This window comes from Crinia signifera, chromosome 2 (genome assembly GCF_055691185.1).
Source record: "Crinia signifera chromosome 2, ASM5569118v1, whole genome shotgun sequence".
Classification (NCBI taxonomy): Eukaryota; Metazoa; Chordata; class Amphibia; order Anura; family Myobatrachidae; genus Crinia; species Crinia signifera.
Window position 1 is genome coordinate 180,205,165 of NC_139218.1, and position 20,349 is coordinate 180,225,513.

The following is a 20,349-nucleotide window of genomic DNA, read 5'->3' on the forward strand; positions in this document are numbered from 1 at the left end:
GGACCCCTTCTATACCCCATTGTTCTAATACCTTCCCAGTATACCCCATGGATTACAAGAAAATTAAAATCCTATTTTTACACAACATTTTTATTTGAATTTATATAACAAATGTGACGCTTCATCTCTCACAAAGATGTTGGCACTCAAAGGGTTAAAGGAAGTTTGCGCTGACAGTAGTCTCTAGAAAAACAAAAAGCAGGTAAATATGATACATTTTTGGCCACTAAGGCAGTGGTTCCCAAACTGTGTGCCTTGGAACCCTGGGGTGCCTCAGGACACTTGCAGGAGTGCCTTGGGTTGGTGGACCAGGATCAATTCATATTTTTTATGGTCAATGTACCAGGCAAAACCAGTGCTGATGGCTGCTAATCATAATATATGTGGACAAACAGAAGCAAATCCTGTCCCTCACCAGATAACTGTGACATATAAACACAATGCACTTAATTTAATATTTGTTTTCTGAATTTCTCGATAAGAAGCATTTGGCCTAGGGGTGACTTGAAAATATTTTGATGCTCTAGGGCGCCGTGACTCAAAAAAGTTTGGGAACCCCCGCTCTAAGGGAATCCTATAGATATGACTAACTCAAGTCAGTAGTTAAAAGTTAGATAGGTTGAACTCGATGTACTGTAGTAATGTTTTTTTTCCAGCCTTAATTACCATGTTACTATGTATTTCTAAACGTGCATTGCAGAGGCTTTGGCAGAGAAAGACAGGCTGCACAGATATATTTATTGCTGACTGGCACTTTTTAAAATATCCAATTGAAAATAATATTGTCCATTATAATATAGAGGAGATATTTAAAACATGCACTGTGATGTGTCTCTACGGCGGCTGCAGCAGGGTAGGGGGGTGCCTGCATCACGGCCAGCAGCAGTACCCCTCCTGCTAAAAGGTACGAGCCATCGCTGTTGCTAACAGAGCTGTTTCTATAAAATTTAATCCATTGGGGGTGATTGAAAATGTAAAATCTTTCTCAAATGGGCAAAACCGTGTTTATTTATTTATTAACTGTTATTTATATAGCACACACGTATTCCGCAGTGCCTTACAGTGAATATTTCAGGGTTGCCGACTTTAAGATTCTCCTCTCCGGGAGAAGCCCGGAGAGGAGAGTTTCAGCAGCCGCTCAGGGGGCGTGGCTTACGAGTGACATCACTAAGCCCCGCCCCCATGTTGTTAAAGCAGTGAATTCAGTGATCTCCGTGGAGGGGGCGGGGCTAAAATGACGCGATTTTGCCGTTTTAGCTCCGCCCCCTCCTCTGAGACCCGAGGATTGCGGCATTTTAATGCCGCAATCCGGGGGTCAGCGGGGGTCCCCCCTGAATCCGGGAGGGTTGCCCACCCTTCCGGGGGCCGGGAGGGGGTACCCGATTTTCGGGAGACTCCCGGAAATTCCGGGAGGGTCGGCAACCCTGGAATATTTGAACTTTCGCATCAATCCCTGCCCCAGTGTAGCTTAGAATCTAAATTTCCTACCACGGCAGGTCTGCTGTCTTGGAATTCTGAGGACAGTCTGCCCACTGCCTCCTCTTTTATCTCCTTAAAAGCTGTCTTATCTGAGGTGGTGGCCATTTTGGGAGTGACATTTTCAATTGTATTCCATAATGAATGCTATTTACATGGGAGCATTGACCATGGCACCTAGTCTAGAAACAGCACTGATTGCTAAAAAGTACAATACAGAATACATTGGGCCTAAAACAGCGTGGACTGTAAATTTGAGAAAACTCAGTTTAGTTGATTATTGAAGGACTGTGCATGTTCAGCGTTCACATTGTGCATCCGCTTCCGTAATTTGCAAATCATTCTGCTTCAATGCACTTACATTTTGATTGACAGGAAGCCAGCATATAGGGGAGGAAACCTGGCATTTGGGTGTGTTTGTCCAAATGCAGGCTTGCCATGATGTTTTTTGAGTGGGTCTTCCAGCCTGTTGCTTTAGCAGAATTGTGAATGCCTCTAAGGTACACTTCAATATTTCAAGTTTTGCGAATGGTTCTGTGAATTCATCACCCTTTACAATATGAATGCAATTTCTGCAATGGTTGTATGTTCTTTCTTTCTGGAAGGAAACGACTGTATTTGATTGCACAACTGCTTTTTCTCAACTTATCGATCTATGCCGGTAACCACCCCTGAATGCCAACTTCCTGTCAGTCAAATCTGGATTTTATTGCAGGGTGGCCTCAGGCATGCGTATTGTGAGCCATTTGCATGAGCAGTCAATCATTAATCTACCAGCCTGCGAACTTTCAGCTGTAAGAACAGGTAATGAATAACCTCCTAAGATGGGAGTCCTATTGAAGATCAGATGTTGCCCATAGCAACCAATCATTTTTTATTTATATATTTAGTACATTTTAGAAGATAATATAATCTTGCTATAGCATAACCCCCAACTGTCCCGATTTTCGAGGGTGTCCCGGTTTTTTGGGACTTACTCGCATCCCATCCAGGGGGGGGATAGTAGGGGTAGTTGGGAGTCCACCCACCTTCCGCTGCTCTGCTTAAAATTATTCTGTGTAGCGACTTACATGGTGCTGCCAATACCCTCATAGTGACAATAAATGGGGGTGTTGCTTGTGACCGTGGCATCCACATGAGGTTACACCCCCTTTCCATAAGTCATGCCCTCTTTTCGGGCACGCATGCTGCTGTGATTACTAATGTTGGGAAGCATGGCTATGGGCAACATCCCATCTTCAATAGAACTCCCATCTTAGTAAATTTAGTCCTAAGTATCTACAATAAGTATCTGTTCTGTACGTTTATAACTTACCATAACAGGACGAGGTGGATGCTGTTAAAATAAAAAGAAATAGAATAAATGGTATGGTACTGTATACACTGTCCAGTGAGAGGTATAATAAAGCTAGAGGTACTAATAAAGTGAAGCAATAATATCAGAGATATACTGTAGAGGATAAATCTATCTCTCTATCATCTATCTATCTATCTATCTATCTATCTATCTATCTATCTATCTATCTATCTATCTATCATAGAAACATTTTTGAGTTTAACAGCAACCATTTGGCCCATCTAGTCTTCCCCTTTTTTAACCAAATTGTTACCTCAAACCCTATTTTCTCTTTATTTCTTTGTAAGGATGTCCTTATGTCTATCCCATGCATGTTCAAGTTGCTCTGCTGTCTAAAGGTGTGTTTACATGGTACGATTTTGCTTGTGAATCAATTGGCAAGCAAAACGCACTTGATCTGGACTACATAGAACATATCTGTACTATATAGTCTTGCCTGCACAGGCTATTTTTCTATTTGATTTCGATGCAGCCGGCCGCACATCGGGATTGAATTGGCATCGAATGCGGCTGAAAACCATTCGATGTCCATTCGATTTTTTAGTTCTAATCATGCTAAATAGTAATATTTTGGGTCACACATTCAATAATACATGTCTAGTACAAGAGTAAATTATCACAGATAAATAATATGTCAAATATTCTATATAAAAAGATTAGTTTAATAAAATACAATTTTAGGCAACCATAACATTTTCATTAACATAATAATCATATACTGTATACTTTAGATATATGTAATGTCATATTTAGTACTAAATATAAACGTTACAAATACATGTAAACAATCACTTTACTTTTTGTGATAATGTATAATATTCAGTTTATTATTGAGCCTATTCACTTAATCTTTGTTTATGCTTTCCAAATTATATTTGATTACACATTTTCATATTCATTTTTAGCTCTGTCACAACACACAAATATGAAAAAAGTCTGTTGTAGCTACTGGAAATACTGTGAGCTGAGGTAATATATTGCAGTTAATATGTGTGTCTGTGTGTGTGTGTGTGTGTGTGGGTGTGTGTTGATAAATATAGAATACATTTTATCATATAACTAACTATATAGAAAAATGTGATCCCTTTTGATTGATGGGAAAAGTCAGTAAAATGAAAAGTTAACACACACAGTCTGTTTCCCAAAAATCTGGAATTATGTTATACTCTACCTGCAGTCCTCAGTACAGCCAGCAGCACCAGAGAACCCAGCAGCAGCATTCTGTAGTGTCTTCTGTCTACTGACGCAGATCGGGTAACAAATGACCTGTCTCTTATACAGTACCTGATATTCTTGTGTAGCAGGAGGGGTGGCTCTTGAAGAGATTATCTTTTTTTTTTTCAATTGAAAAAGCTGTTATATGACCTCAGAGAACACAGGGGTAAAGTACTGCAGACTCCTATGTGATTCTAGGAATGGTACAAGTTTCCCAGCTTTGTCCATGAAAATGTACTACTTTACATTAGGGTCTGATTGAGAAAGGGATACTGACTGAACAAATTGCCAATGTTTGCGCTGTATGCCAATGTTTCTTTGTACTGCACATGCATCTGAATCACACTGCACATGTGTCATGATTACCAACAGTAAAACAACAGAGGGGGATCAAAGGGGACACTCATACAGGGTCCCAAGGATCAGGGCATTGGGTGTTAGGGACAGAAAATATTGGGCCGCAATGTGTATTAATGCCTTTTAAAGTGATGGCATACCCTCCAACTGTACCGATTTAGCCGGTACAGTACCATTTTTTAATGGTCTGTACCGGCTAAATCTAACTGTACCGAATGTACCGTTTTTCTGTATCCTGCTTCTCCACCTCTGGGAGTTGTAGTTTTCAAGTTTAGTCCAATTCCTTTGCCGATGGCTGCTCTTCCGGCAGCGTGAGCAGAGCGGGGGAGTGACTGCAGACTACATCTCCCAAGTTGCTCTGCAGGGGGACTCAGCGGGTCCGCCTCCCCCTGCTCAGTGCTCACACACACGTATACATAGGTGCTGGGAACTACAGAGTGATGCCGCCTCAGCAGTCAGGTATTGTGCTGCTTTTACTAGGGGTTACAAGTACATGCTTGTTGCCAGGGGTTTCGGCTGCAAGATGGTAGGTGCGGCACAGCCTGCCTCCCACTTCCTTCCTCTGGAGTCCCTCCTCTGCTCGCCTGCCACTGGCAAGCCAGTGGGAGATAGAAGCAGGGCACAAGCTAGCTAGGGCTTCCACCTCCTTCCTGCCTCCCAGTAACTCACCCTCCAGTGTTGTCCTCCAGGCTCCTGTCTGCTGTCCTCCGTCTGCAGAGAACAAGCAGGGACAGAGCTGTCGGGAGGATCAAGGCAGGGCACTTTGGAATGTGTCTGCCAGTAGCTGCTGTTTATACAGCGTCACTGGCAGAGCAGGAGAGAACTTCATCCGCAGCGCTTGAATGAGCTCAGCTGTGCTGTGGGTCCGTGCTGCACAAACTCAGCAGCTCCTGCCGACTCAGCCATGCTGCAGATCATCATGGCTTACTCATATTCGGCTGCTGCTGAGGTACCTGGCTGGGCTCCTGCATGTCACTGCACCTTGTCCCTGCGCCCCTCTGGTGCCATTAGAATCGTACCTACTTTCTGAGGCATTTGTCATGGTTTGCGGCCACGCCCACTTTAATGGTGGCCACACCCACTTTACAAATGGCCACGCCCACTCCCCAAATGTGTACCGATTTTTGTCATTCATATGTTGGAGGGTATGTGATGGCATGACTACTGTCAATTAACTAAATAAAAAAAGGAAGTACGTTTTATTTATGTAGCACACTTTCTCCAACAGGACCCAAGGTGCTTTACAGACAAAATCAGCACACACAATACATAGGATTTAGGTAATACAGCAATAGACATGTCACACAAACATAACAGACAACCTTGAGTGCACAGTAAGCATAATGTAGTGTTGGTGCAGGCATTTTGCATAATAACTTCCATGGGTTGTGTATTCCACACTAGCAAGCTACCAGGTGAGGCAGCCATCTTTGGTGCACTGCATATGATTACACTGGGTGGTAAGGCTGCACTAAACTCTCCTCCTCCTTACCCTGTCACTTAGGGGCCGATTCAGACCTGCTCATAGAGAAGAGAATTTGGCCCCACTGTCGAAAGTGGTCTGCGCATAGGTGCTAATGCGCATGTCCAGACCTCCGCACAGAAATTTTCATTCACTGGGGAGCTCACTGCCTGATTGACAGCCAGGGGGCATTCTGGGGCGGACACCTGGCGTTTCATGGGTGTGCCCCAATAATGGTGAGTGCACCCATAAAAATGCTAGGAGGGCCCCAGGGGGTGCAGGGACTTGTCCCCAATTCAGAGAAAAGCATGCAGCCGAAAAGTAAGTCCTGGGCTTCTGAACCTGCTCGCTAGGCTCCGAATGAACGCAGCCTAGTGAGCAGGTCTGAATCAGGCCCTTAGTCTGTGTCCGGTTTCACTGGTGCTGACACTGATATGGTGTCCATGTCAACCCTTTTGGCTGTCCACCTTCCCATTATCGATCTAATGCTTGTGTCAACCTTCCAACACCGTTGACCTTAGCCATGTTGATATATTTCATAAGTCAACCCTAAGCCCTGTCAATCTTTAGTGGCTCAGCAAGACACACACTTTCTCTCTCTGCTTATTCAATTTTTAGTGGCTCAGTCGTCAACCTAATGTATGTCGACCTTCATAGTGTTGACCCTATGACCTATACCCTCTGTCCAGCCCACAGCCACTTACCCCACAGGGTTTCTATTGATAAAGCAATGCTGCCCGATGTACCAAATATTGGGCAGCATCACATTGGGTCATGCAGCTACTACCACCATTCTGAGATGGTGGTAGCCCATTGTAGCCTATGGGCTACTAACTGCACTGCTCTGCTGGGTCAGCACTGACCGTGTATGGTTTGACCCCCCCCCACCAGCTGGTAATTTAGGTATAATACTAGGTGCTCACCTTAATGGAGAGGTGCGGTTATGTGCAAAAATACAGAAATGAGTCAGATGTATGCTAATATTATGATGTGGTTTATTAATGCTTAAAATATAAGTGTAGAGCAAGTGTTCAAGTAGGAGTCCTGGTTAGCTCACAGGAATAGGCCAGCGAGGTATCACTCTGTGTGGCCTTAGTACAGGGCTTAAGGGTTTCATTTATGGGGACCCCTTTAGACCATAGGTCCCTCACCTGGGACCTATGTCCAATCACGGGTGACCGCAGCAGTCCCTACCCCAATCCCTGCCCAAACAGAGACTACTGCGGTCACCTGTGATTGGACATAGGTCCCAGGTGAGGGACCTATGGTCTAAAGGGGTCCCCATAAAGGAAACCCTTAAGCCCTGCACTAAGGCCACAAAGAGTGATACCTCGCTGGCCTATTCCTGTAAGTTAACCAGGACTCCTACTTGAACAGAGTGAATGTTATACTAACTCATTTATAAATGAAACATTTTTAGTAGTAAGCTCCAAATGTCAACAAGTTTCGGCTCACAATGGGAGCGTTTTTGAAGACGTGGAGACTTTGTTCCTCCATATGCAGTACCAGAATCTACTTGGTGTCAGAGAAGGGCCCCTAAGCAGTTTAGTTTAGGAACTGTTTACACTGATTTAGGTTGCCACAGTTAAAAGGGAGACATTTGCCTGGGATGGGGGGGGGGGGGGATTTCAGCTCTTTCTCATAGGTGCGGATGTTGTCCACAATGGGGTACCTATGCCAGGGCCAGTGTAAGGCCTCCAGGCATCCTAGGCAAAGCTTTAACTTCCTGCTTTCTCCCCAACCCAACACTGCTAAATTACCCACTTTCCAGCCCCCCAAGTTATAGTGTGGAGATTTCAGCTTAGAAGTTCCACAACTACCACCTGCATTAAGTGCACTAGGTGGTTTTTCTCCTTCACATCATTCATTTGTAATAGGCAAACTCAAAGGCAAAGTTTTAGCAAAAAAAAATGGCCAATAGATTGCAGACTATACTTCCAGATCTTTTAACCTCTAATCAGCTTGAGTTTGTTAAGAATAGAGATTCCGTTAAGGGTATAAGAACGGCAATAGCAGCTACAGTTTTTTTCATCACAGAACCCTAATAATTCTAATATGCTATTAATGTTTAGACACCCATAAAGCATCTGATACAATATTGTGGCAACATCTATTTAAAGTCTTACAATGTCGAGCCTTTGGGCAGGATTTTATTGGTTTGATTCGATGCCTCTACAACCCGAGGGACGACTCTATTAGTTAATGGCCAGCAAAGTACAGGGGGTATCAATTTCCCAAATTTAACACATCATAACCATGCAGCAGTGTTACAAACATCTTAAAGACTGGCTACATAATACTAGTATTTATACCGACACTGGACTGGAAGAAAACTTTTTGCAAGGGGTTAATTTACTGTCCTTCCTCCATAGATATGATCAAGAGACACCAAGGGAAATGCAAGATAACCCCCTTTTATGGTTGACCCGCAAACTATGGTATATTCTTAGACATAAGAAGGGTTAAATGCTTATTCATCCTTATTCCTTACATGGATACATAACCAATATTTCCAACATGGCAAAGCGGTGAATCCTTTCCAACAATGGTCAACTAGGGGGCTTAATTCTATAGGTTGTCTGGTAGACGTATCTACCAGAAAACCTATTACATTCCAACAGGGAATCAAGAAATTCGAGTTTCTCGTACCATATCCTTTTGCTTTTTATCAAGCACAACATTATGTATACCAGGTTACCAAAAACTTTACTGTTCAGGATTGGCACAATCCATTGGATACGTTTTTATTTATCCCTCCTTTGGAAAAGTAAGGCAGTAAACATTATAAAGTGATACGAGATTCAGTTGATCATGAAAATATTAGGACAGGCTTACCTCAATGGTTAAAACATTTTCCAGATTTAACGGTGAAATCCTTATTGAAAAAACTATATAAATCTTACTGTATAATACCAGCTAGCTCATATAGAGAACTTTTCTTTAATTTACACCATAGAACATATATAAGTCCACACAGGGCCTATTTAATGGGTTAATCTTCGTCACATAACTGCCCTAGGTGTCAAGAGGATAATGCTGTTTGTGGGCTCGCCCTACAGTTAAAGTATTCTGGGTTAAAGTTCATAAGTTTGCTTTAGACAATTTAGTAAATTATGTTCCTTTTAACCCAGAATGGGCGATGCTAGGTATTTTACCAGATAGACAACAGATATCAAGAGGTTGTTAAAAATTATTGTTGATTTTAAGTTCAGCTGCTAAAAAGACCATATTGCAAGTGTGGAATCACTGAGAAATTCCACCATTTTCTTTATTTAAGGAAAAGTTATTATTATTATTATTTTTTTTTTACAATGGAATGGATGGAAGCCTTTTTTGAAGAAAAGAATCAAAAGTGCCAGAGTTTTTTGAATTGTGGGAAAGTTATATATCAATTCTACCACAAAAAAATGTATTAATTAAATGTTTCTCAAACACCTCTTGGTATATAACAAGATTAGGGTCCCATGATTCACCAATATAGTGGTTTCCCTGAGTTTGTCTAAGGGATGTCACGTGGCATGTCTCACAACATCGTACCAAATGGATAGAAAATTTATTGACTACTGTAGATCAGCGATTCTGAAACTGTGGGTCCTGACCTTCTTAGCATGGGGTCACGGTTCCATGTTGCTGCCATCAGGCTGATGACTTTTCTAATCTCAGTCAGTGATTCAAGGAGTCTGAAAAATCTGTTGGATTGTGTTAGTTTAGACTCCTCCCATCATTTTGTGCTTCCACAATGCTGCCATGTATAGTATGTGCTGTCTGCTGACTACACATGTGATGGGATGAACTTCTGCAGTAACTTGCTGGGGTCCTGTAATTATATTAATTGTCTAATGGGGTCCCAGAGCAAAATAGTTTGAGGATCCCTGGACTAGATAAATAACCATAATAATAACTTCATACATGATTACATTATGTTATTGATTTCTCTTTCATTTTGAAAATGTATAAATTTCAAAATTACAAAGCATTGTATGTTTTAATCTACCAAACCGCTAATAAAGCATAAATAAAATAAAAATAAAAAAAGAAAATGGCATGCTTCCTGGTGTCATACAGTGTGGGTATAGTATTGGCTAGTAGGGAGAGGGCACTGAAGAGAAGACTGCAGTGGTCATGCTGGACAAAGGAGTGGCTGCTGCAAAGAGATCATTTCTATCTGCCTTTGCTCATGAAGATAAGTGAGAATAATCTCAATGATAATTGTAATTTCCTGCATATGGATGGTTATACCATGTTGGAGAGTGCCTTTGCTCTCCTGCAATTCCTGACTACTGGAAAATCCCTTGGTGACCTGCAATTGGAATCCTCATCTCACCTCAAGCGTTGGGACTGCTCTATCCTGAGACCTGCAAAGCCATCCATTCTGTCCTGAGACAGCAGTATTTAAAAAGCTAAGAAAAACATAAATATTTTACTTCTTAAGATATTCTCACTATAAAAATCTTTGCAACACATAATAAAAAATAATTATATAAGTATTTAAAAATAAATAAATGTGGGGCTCATTTATTAACAGGTTTTTTCATATGCGATCAGCTCCCAACTTTGGCCCTTATTCAGATCTGATCGCTGTACAAATTTGTTCTCAAAATGGGCAAAACCATGTGCAAGGCAGATGGGGCAGATGTAACATGTGCAGAGAGAGTTAAATTTGGGTGGGGTGTGTTGAAATTGAAATCTAAATTGCAGTGTAAAAATAATGCAGTATGTATTTAACCTGTACAGAAATAAAATAACTCACACAAATCAATCTCTATACATGTTACATCTGCCCCACCTACAGTGCACAGAGTTTTGACCATTTTGAAAACAAATTTGTACTGTGAACAGATCACAGTACAAATTTCCATACAGATTCCATATATATATATGGAAATAGAAATGATGTGTGAGCAGCGCTAATTAAAAAAAGAAATAACTTTATAAGTCCAGCAATACACCCTTTTTCAAGGAATAAATTGGAGCAGATATATTAAGCTTTAACAAGAGATAAATGCAAGGGTGATAAAGAGAGATAAATGTCCAGCCAATCACCTGCTAACTGCCATGTTACAGGCTGTGTTTGAAAAAAGTCAGTTAGCAGGTGATTGGCTGGACGTTTATCTCTCCTTATCACCCTGGCATTTATCTCTTGTTAAGGCTTAATACATCTGCCCCAAATTCACCAAAGACCAATGTATAGAGACTGCAGCTCCCTCTGTAATAGCAAGGCATCCAGGGTCAGGATGAGACAAATCTAGGAAATACAAGAAGCAGAGAGGCGCTCCATGGTGCATGTAAAATATATTTAATGAATGAAATAGACACTCTTAAAATCCAGATAAAAGCAAATGCTCGTACCAATATGATAAACTTTGCGGACTGGTTACCACAAGATTTTGACATAAATACCGAGGCAAACTGCTCCGATGCACTGTCCGCACAATCCAGGGAGAAGAAAACCACAAGCGCTGGCTTGCGCCGCCGGGACTTCTGAACCTTGAGCCGGGGAAACCACACACCGGGCAGGCCACTCAGTACACAGAGTACGGGTATCACAGGCCACGCCCTAACGCATTTCATCAGAGACTTCGTCAGAGGGCCCGGCTCGAGGTTCAGAAGTCCCGGCGGAGAAGTTTTCTTCTCCCTGGAGTGTGCGGACAGTGCATCGGAGCAGTTTGCCTCGGTATTTATGTCAAAATCTTGTGGTAACCAGCCCACAGAGTTTATCATATTGGTACGAGCATTTACTTTTATCTGGATTTTAAGAGTGTATATTTCATTCCTTAAATATCATTTCTGAAATGTAATTTCATGGCTGTTCATGTTGTTTCAGGGCAGATTTCTCTGGAACCAAACGGCCCAGTTTAACGGGACCAAAACAATTTCGAAGCCCACTCAAAGTTCTTCAATATGATACAGGTCTCATGTAAATGGGTCAGTTGGTTCCGAAGATATAGCTGGTTGGTTAAAGGGAGGGTGGTTTTCTCTCCCTCTCACACCAGAAAATGCAGGGTCTAGGCTGGTGTAAAAGGGGCCAGCCCAGTAGGAATGTCCCTGCATGATCCTGGGACCATATTTCTGGGTAAGTCTCTGCATTTTCTGGTGTGAAAGGAGTATAATTTCAAATAGCCGGGACCTGCAGTGCTCTGAATACAGCTGGGCAGCCCCCTGCTCTCTGCCTGGCTGTCAATGGCTGTCATTTCTGCCCGCCACCTATTCTATTCTCCCATAGAGGGAGCATGGTGAGTGCAGCGAGCCCGCAAGGGGCTTTGTTGCACTTGCCCCGCTGTCTGAGTCTGGGCAGTTGGGATCCCAACGTCGGGCTAATGAGTGTCAGGATCCCAACTGTCAGGACCATATGCCATATCCGTGGCTATCCCCCAGTTACTCCGAGCATGTATTTCCCCTTGGCAATGAGCATGTAATCCCACATGTCAACGAACATGGAACCCCTGGCAATGAGCATGGAACCCCTGGCAATGAGCATGTAGGTAAACAGCACTTACTGTATGTAGTATAATTTTTAATAGGCATTATGGCTTTTGACATAATACGTAATAGACATTATGGTGTGTGTCTTAACATGTAATGGGCATTATGGTGTACATTTTTAATGCACACCTGTGGCGTGCAATGCCCCTGTATATGCAGCATATTGTGAATTTTTGCTCAATCCGTTTGGTATAGTGTGTATTTTGGCCCAATCCATGTGTCAATATGTCAATTTTGCCTTAATCTATGTGGCATAAAGTGAATGTTGCCTCAATCCATGTGCCATAGTGTGAATTTTGGCTCAGTCGGAGTGAATTTTAGCTCATTCCATGTGGCATAATGTGTAAGAGGCAAGTACAGTATAGGGGGTTACTATTGTGTTCCACGATTTGTATAAGGGGTATATGGTGTGGTTAACTTAGTTGACCACATAATAGGTGCTGAAATGTTGAAAGTATTTACACAAATACAGATACACCCATGAGCAGACCACCCAAACAGAACACTGGTCACGCCTCCCACATTATCAGGTGCTGGCCACAACCCCTATTATTGCGCATAATAAGCCCTTGATAATTTTCAGCTCCAGGCCCATTTAGACCTTAATATCTGGCACTGGCAAACGGCAGTGTTTCAGTTACACATGGATACTAGACATAAGGGGTGACATTCTATGGGATGAGATTTGTGTTTTTTGGCGTTAATTAGTAAACAAAATGGCGATATCGCATTTTTCCATCAAATCGCCTATTTAATAGGATGCGCTAAGGGACTGAAATCGCATATTATGTGCGTTAAGGCATGCGGACCAAAAGTGTGAGATAAATTCGCATTTATATTGCATCCAGATGTTTTTGTACAGAAAAGTATACAAATCGCTTATTTAATGCAATGCGTTTTCTCAAATCGCACTTTTTAGGTGTCTAATAATCGCACTTATTTCAGACCAGGTTCTGTTTGGCGATTTGGCCCAGAACTCATTTTGGTCAAGTGCACACATGGTTAATTTCAGCACAGGTGCCCTCATTTTCACTCAGAAACACCCCTACATAAACCCCAACATCATTAAGGACACCTGTGAGGGTTTGAGACATGGAGATTTTGCAGAGTGGTTTGGAGTTGCTTATCTGTGATGTGGCCCATTTGGAGGAGCTGCGCAGGAGGGAGGAAGCTGCTCGCCAGATCCATGTAGCCGCCAGACTACTGCGTACCCCACGTATGTATCGTGCTCGGCTGTACCTGGACTCCCTCTCGGATCAACAGGTTGTGGGGATGTTTAGGCTGAACCGCATTAACCTGTTGGACTTATATGAGCAGGTGAGAGATGATTTGGACCCTTTTGGGGGAGGCAACTATGCAGTGTCTGGGCTGCACAAATTAATGTGTGCCCTCTACTATTTGGCCACAGGCTCCACTCAGTTTGTGACCTCATGGTCCTTGGGGGTATCACAGCCCACTTTCTCTAAGCATTTTACTCAAGTGTTACTTGCTTTAAAGAAGTTGTGGCGGACATACATCAGATTCCCCAGTTCTGAGTTGGAGTGGCAGGACCACAAGTTGGCTTTCTATAGACTCTCAGCATTCCCTCACGTGCTGGGAGCTATAGACTGCACACACATTGGGATTCGGGCACCGCACGTGCGGGGCCACGTCTACGTCAATAGGCGTGGGCGGCACTCCCTGAACGTGCAGGTTGTATCCAATGCTCACCTGAAAATCCTGAGTGTTGTTGCAGGCTTTCCTGGGAACTGCCATGACGCCTATATTCTGAGACACTCAGCCCTCTGGAACCGATTTACCGACCACCAAATGCCAGAGGGCTGGCTACTAGGTAAGTACCTTTTTCATATTACCCTGTCTGTCCTTATTTGTAGCTGCTCTAATGTGTGTGTTTCCTGTTTCACAAGCATATTGTTATTCTTACAGTGTGTCCTGTTTCAAAGAAACACATACCTTACCATATAAGGCAATCACTTCCTATCTGTGTTTTAGGTGACTCAGGATATGGGTGTGTTTCCTGGCTCATGACACCTTTGCGCTCCCCAGAGGGCCCTGTACAGCACCGGTATAATGAAGCCCACATTGCAACCCACAATGTGGTGGGGCGCACATTTGGCGTTTTGAAGAGTCGATTCCGGTGTTTGGACAGGTCATCGGGTACGCTGCTTTACCACCCTGCCAAAGTAGTGATGATCATCCAGGCTTGCTGCATGTTGCACAACATAGCCCTGTCCCAACCTGCCTATGTGGAGGAGGAACATGCAGCAGTCGTGCAGGAAGTCCAACCTACCACACCTCGGGTAGTGAGGGGTACGCAGAGGGGGAATCTGGTGCACACACATATCATCAGCCGTTACTTTTCTGGTAAGCACATGTGCCCTGTACTCCAAAATGTACATGTCCTGTAAGTGTACTCATAAACAAATTATTGACCAATACCATCTGTTTCCACCCACATTTAGCCTAATACACAGAGCCCAACGGATGCAGCTGGGGGTGCTGACCTTGCTGGTATCAAGCTTGTAAGTACATTTGATACATGTATGAAGTACGTTTGCTGTAAAACATGGCTCATTGGTGTTGTGGAACTACACGTGCCAGCATGCCCTGACACACTATAACCATTACAACCATTGACGGGCCAGGAGTTACCCAACACTACTTTAGAGCAATCCCATTGTCATATACCATTACAATATGTCATAATTCACACAATAATTGTTTTAAAAATACTACACAGACACAATGTTATGCGGTTAGACATTTTTACTGCAGTCTACTATGTCAGAAGCAATCTGCATTTTTGCAAGTGAAACATAAAAACTGTCGGGGGATGTAACAAGATGTATTGCATATTACAAAACTATCAAACATATGAGCTATCTTCTCCCAGCATCAGGCAACCCTACACCACTTCTAGAACCTGCACCCAGCCCACCACGGGTCCTAATACTCCGACGGGGTGGGGAAGTGGGGGAGCCACTTATTGGGGTGCTAGATACACTGCTGAGGGTTGATGCTGCGCCACCTCCGACATTGGCTTCCAGCTGCTGTAGTTGGGCCTGCATACCTATTAAGGCATTGGTCTGCGCTGTGCATGATTGGCTTAGTGCAGCTATACTTTGCGCAAGGCTGCCAATATGGCTATTCTGTTCCCTTACAGCAGAAGTTAGATCTGCAAAACGGGTGTCAATACTATTAGCAATGCGCACATGAGTGCCTACACCTACCCGTACACTACGTGCAATTTTTCGTAATTGAAGAAACGTGTCACGCATGTACCCCTGGATGTTACCTATTTGCAGGCTTTGGGAGGCCATGAATTCTATTTGTTTGTCCTTGAAATTGACCAAGGAGTTAGCTACTTGGGAAGCAGAAGCTGCTGTATGGGGTGTGTTTGTGGGTGGGGGTGGGTTGGGAGACACCCCACTTGGGGGAAGATCACTCTGTGATGAGGTCTGTATTTCTTCCTCTGCCGCAAAGGTCTCCACCGGTTCAAGAATGATGTCCATTTCGTCCAACACCATCATTGAAGAATCGGTTTGGTCTGCCCCTAGTTGTATAGTACCTATGGATACAGATGAAGAGGTAAGTACTGATGCATATATAGGCCAGACACTCTTCTGTACTGTTTTAGAAAGGGCTTGAGATGCTGGACGCACATACCTAGGGGTGTTATGTACTTACACATGTACCCCGATACAGCATGTAACATTGACATTAATAATAAGTCACATGTCCAGCTCAGATTACATTCATTTCCGTTGCAATGTAGCCGCAGGAGATGAATGTAGTGTGAGATATTGTTGATGTGACATGGGTGTGTGTACTGTATGTGTAATGGCGTGTTTTTTGTTCATTTACCTGCTTCCACAGATTCTGCAGCAACGGGCCTTCTTTTCTTGGATGCCGCAGCACTTCGGGATGGACAATCTGTGCAAGAAAAGATGGGCAGCCATTATGGACCTTGCAATGGATAAGCATTTTCAGCAAACATGCATTCAAATGACAATAATGGACAATACTTCCTTTGGATGAGGACTGCATTATTTATTCACCACATTTTTTTTTTTCCCCAAGATTATTTTGTTAGATTATTATTAAACTATTGTACACATGACAACTATTGGATAATCTGTGGTATGTAGGCATGGCAGCTAAACCACCAGTACACCTCTGTGTTTTTGGCCACATACATGTTAGGCTGCTAGAAAGAATGTTACAGTGTTGATCAATATGAGCAGTTGTGGAACTACAAGGCCCAGCATTATGAGCAATTTGAAAGTAAGAGCAGGCAATTTCTTGTGCATGACCTTGCTGGGCTATGTAGTTCCAAAGCAGCACTTTACTTAGCATAACAATTCAAGTGAAGAATACAGTTAGAAAGCATTGGCATGTTTATTTAAGATTGCATGTGGTCACACTTACCAGCTCTGGATGGCGTTTGCGGCCTATCGGTATCCGCCACGTGCATGCCAGGCAGGACCTCAGGGGGTATGATGCGCTTCAACTTCACCTCATACGATGTGTAGCACACAGTGGTGGGGCTTCCTCCGCCAGTCTTGGTGGCCTCCTCCAACTCCATGGCCATTTTACTTTTCAGCTGCCTTTTGATGTTATTGAATCTCTTCTTGACATTTCTGACCAGGCACTTGTGCTGACTTACAGCGTTCACCGCCTGGGTGATGTCCTTCCACATAGCCCTTTTGCGCTGTGCAGTGGTCTTGTGGTGACTTTTCCCCAGTAACCGGTCAAACACTGGCATGATAGCCCGGACAAGTGCAGCATTTTCCTCATAGGAGAATCGGACCTTTCGGCCACTTTTTGTGCGGCCAGCTTCTACCTCCTCCTCCTCATTTTCTACTCCAGCCATGTACCCCTCCTCCTCCATGCCAGTGTCTTCCTCCTCCTCACCTCCATCTTCCTCCACCTCTGACATGTGGCCCTCCTGCAGCTGCTGTGGGGTATGGTCAAGGTCTTGGCTATAGGATGGGGATGCCAGCGGATTCTCTACCTCCTCCTGCTGGGGCTGGACGGCCAGAGCCTGGTCTGGGGCTGGCCTTGCTGTGGCCATGCTGCCTGCCACACTGATGGCTCTCCCACTTGGCTGGCTGCTGCCACTGCTCCCTCTGCCACTTCTCACTCTGCCACTGCTCCCTCTGCCACTGCTCCCTCTGCCACTCCTCACTCTGCCACTGCTCCCTCTGCCACTCCTCACTCTGCCACCAACACCTCTTCCTCTACTCACACTGCCACTGCTCCTCTCCATGCTCCTTACTTCCTATAAAGAGTGAAATGGCGCCAGTGCCCCTTTATATAGGGGGTGTGATGCATAATGGAGGTGACAGAGGTGGGCCAATAGGTTGGGGGGTTCTTAGTCATGCGGAGACAGTTTTGTAAATCGCACTCCGGTTGGTCCAAAACTCGCACATGACCGGCGTAATAAATCGCCATCTTTTTGTGACTAAAATTCGCACCACTTTGCCGCAAATCGCACCACTTCGCACTTTTCAGCCTCCAAAGCGCATCCCATTAAATATGCGAATTATTACCAAAAAATGCGATTTTAAAAAGGGCGAATAGCGGCGATGTGGTGCGATATAAAAACATGCGCATTTATCTCACTCCATAGAATGTCACCCCATATCTTTTCTATTAAGTTTCTGGACTTTTTCATAGTGTTCTTATACTCATTGTAGCCTTTTTGGGATGTTGCTGATCCATTATTATCTATGATTGTCACTACTTTATGCCAGCACATAGTAATGTTGCCTTTTTTTTTTTTTATGTGAGTTCTTGTTTGTATTCTGCCTTACTGAATACATATTTTAAGATGAAGGAAAAACACCATATCTTTGGTAAATGTAGTGGAAAATTCAAGATTGTGGAAATTGTTATTCATATAGAAATTTAAATCTAGTTCACTCTGTGTTCCATTTCAGATAAAATTTACAGGGGTAAATACCACAGATGCTGGGTACGAATTAATACGACCGGCTTCGTTCGTATTTCTAAGAAAATATGAATCATAAATAGGGCAGATTTACAAATCTGTCCTATTTACTTATTTGTATTCTCCCAATTGTGTAGACAGCCAAATGCTGCCATATTCATATTCTTATTTAGCGGCCATATATATGGCTGCAAAAATCAAACACGAGTCAGCAGCATGCACGGTTCAGTCGGATCCGTGCAGGCTGCAGTGTAAAACATTTTTTTTAAATTAATAAAATTTTTTTTTTTAAACTGTGAAAAAGTCTCCCATATTTTGAGAACCAGCACCAGGACCAACCAGCCAACAGGGTAATGCCACAGCTGGGGGAAACTTTTTATACAAGTTCTTACAGCTGAAATATACCTGTATTTATCCCCCCTGACCGATCAGCCCGGGCTTAACCCTGGGTGAGTGGGGACCCCCAATAAAGTCCCAGCAAGCTTGCATCACATGTAGCGACTTGGAGAAGTCCCAGCATGTGGGCCGAACATTAAAGGGCCGCTGGAACTTGTACTTCCACAACATTACAAAGAGTTAAATAAACACACACTGACACCCCAGAAATGTATATCTTTATTACATACATCAGCGGTTCTCAAACTGCGGGTCCTGACCCCCAAGTGGGTCCCGACCTTCTCAGTATGGGGTTGCAACTATTCAAAAATCTGTTGAATTGTTTATTTTAGACTCTTCCCATCATGTTATGCCTTCACAATGCTGCTATGCAGGTGCTCTCTGATGACTACACATGTTATGTGATCTTCTGCAGTAACTTTCTGGGGTCCCGTAATCAGGGCCGTAACTAGGAGGGGGGGCTAGGGGGTCACGCGCACCGGGCGCTGGAGGGTGGGGGCGCTAGTGTGGTGTCCCGGCAGCGTGGTCCCTGGGATGAGCAGCGGGGGTCCGGGGACTGGTGGGTTAACGCCAGGTCCTAGCGGGGTCCCGGGGACTGGTGGGTTAACTCCGGCTCTTAGCGCTGCCGGACGGTGGGTGGGAAGCAGGTTTTTAAAAGACTTGCCGGACGCTGATTGGCTGAATTCAGCCAATCAGCATCCGGCAAGTCTTTTCAAAGTCATCAGCGCTTCCCGCCGCCAGGCAGATAGCGCTAGGAGAAGGAGTGAGTGAAGGCTGCCGCTACACCAGTCCCTGGACCCCTGGACGCTGCACACAGGTAGCCGCTCGCTATTTGCCTAGTGGCGGGAAGCACTGATGATTTTGAAAAGACTTGCCGGACGCTGATTGGCTGAATTCAGCCAATCAGCGTCCGGCAAGTCTTTTCAAAATCTGCCTCCCGCCCACCGCCCGGCAGCGCTAGGAGCCGGAGTTAACCTTCTCCAGTCCCCGGACCCCCGCTGCCTGTCCCCAAGGCAGTGATTTTTTTTTTGGGGGGGCGACCAAATGACTGCCGACCCGGGCGCCGAAACACCTAGTTTGATGGGGTCCCAGAGCAAAAGTGTTTGAGGACACCTGACATACATCCCATACATACTGATACTCACCTACCTTGACATGTAGGTATCGGTCCCCTTCTCCAGAAGATGTTCCATATGGGTACCTGTTGAAGGAAATTATACTTACCAGCTCCTTGCCGTGGATCGCGTACTCTCCATTCCATGTAGGCATCCAGGTACTAGGCAAAATAACAAAATACCGGTACCCGATGCTACTACGAGCAGCAACAAAAACTGAATGTAGTGTTTACATTCAGCGCTTCTCACTCCAAATAGTGCTAGGCGGCCAATAGTGATATTCGGAGTGAGAAGCATGTATAGGCAGTCATATTTGCATACGACTGTCTACGAATATACCAAGTCCCGGTGTATTTGCATTAGTAAATTCCCCCACATGAGCTATATAATGATGCCAGTTAATAATCTTGTAAATGTGTTTATTGTTGCCTTAATTCTTTGAGTGCCAAGTGGATTTGTCAAAATAGGTGTGAAAATTGCCACGCAAACATTTGTATTCATCACAATGACCTGTAATGGTTACCTTATATAGGAA

General features: G+C 43.9%; 1 long non-coding RNA gene across 1 annotated transcript; it reads right to left on the bottom strand.

Moving 5' to 3' along the window:
• Positions 1-15,902: 15,902 nt before the first annotated feature.
• On the bottom strand, positions 15,903-16,957 carry LOC146058923 (uncharacterized). The gene is made up of 3 exons (XR_014470043.1): positions 16,779-16,957; positions 16,215-16,283; positions 15,903-15,918 (listed from the first exon to the last, which is right to left on the bottom strand). It is a non-coding gene; the product is annotated as an uncharacterized LOC146058923 (long non-coding RNA).
• Positions 16,958-20,349: the final 3,392 nt, after the last annotated feature.